Genomic DNA, 1,005 nt, shown 5'->3' with positions numbered 1-1,005 from the left:
ATTCCATTTTTAATTAGAGATAAAAGACAAGAATAACCCTTAAATTCAAAATATGGATTATAGAATGTATGTCAAAATACTCTCAAGGGAAGCCCGCATCTATAATCTGTGCTGTCCAATGCAGTGGCCACATGTGGCTGTTGAGCTCTTGAAATGTGATTGTTCTGAATTTAAATGTGCTGTAAGTGTAAAATACACTGTGGGTTTCACAGTTTTAGTACCAAAAAAAGAATGTAAAATAACTAAATTTTTTATATTAATTACATGTTCAAATAATAGTATGTTGGATTATAGAATGTATGTCAAAATACTCTCAAGGGAAGCCTGCATCTATAATCTGTGCTGTCCAATGCAGTGGCCACATGTGGCTGTTGAGCTCTTGAAATGTGATTGTTCTGAATTTAAATGTGCTGTAAGTGTAAAATACACTGTGGGTTTCACAGTTTTAGTACCAAAAAAAGAATGTAAAATAACTAAATTTTTTATATTAATTACATGTTCAAATAATAGTATGTTGGATATATTGGGTTAAATAAATTATATTAATAAAATTAATTTTACCTGTTTTTGTTAATATTTTCAATGTGGCTACTAAAATCAGATTTTAAGATTTTTATGTGGCTCACATTATATTTCTGTTGGACAGCACTGATTCATATTATCTCTTTTGAGGTTCATTAAATCATAAATAGGTAATATCTTTTATTTTTCTGTTACAGGTTGGACTAGATTTCTCCCCTAGATTTGCAGGCACTGATGAACAGAAGGAAGAGCAAAGACAAGTTCTAATCAGACAAGTCCAATTAGCCAAAAGACTAAATTTGCCTTTGTAAGTTAATTATCTTTCTATGTTAATACCTATAGAGTAAATTAAATAATGATCAGAATCCTCCTGAAATGGAGGACTCTATATTTCATCTGAAATACTTTAGTAGAACAAAAATAATACTTTCAGATTGGTACTTAAAAGGAAATTTGTTGTCGTTAAACAGAAATGTTCACTCA

The 1,005-nt window shown here is 29.9% G+C and overlaps 1 long non-coding RNA gene across 1 annotated transcript in view; it reads left to right on the top strand.

Annotated features, from left to right (window-relative positions):
* Positions 1-719: 719 nt before the first annotated feature.
* The window catches only part of LOC105807693, a 1,356-nt gene continuing 1,070 nt past the window's right edge, over positions 720-1,005 (top strand). The window contains exon 1 of the long non-coding RNA XR_001137348.1: positions 720-829. This is a non-coding gene — a long non-coding RNA (uncharacterized LOC105807693). The remainder of the gene's footprint in view (positions 830-1,005) is intronic.

This window comes from Propithecus coquereli, unplaced genomic scaffold (assembly GCF_000956105.1).
Source record: "Propithecus coquereli isolate 6110/MARCELLA unplaced genomic scaffold, Pcoq_1.0 Scaffold1625, whole genome shotgun sequence".
NCBI classification, from domain to species: domain Eukaryota; kingdom Metazoa; phylum Chordata; class Mammalia; order Primates; family Indriidae; genus Propithecus; species Propithecus coquereli.
The sequence above is the reverse complement of the archived record's forward strand: the minus strand, read 5'-3'. Positions and strand labels throughout refer to the sequence as shown.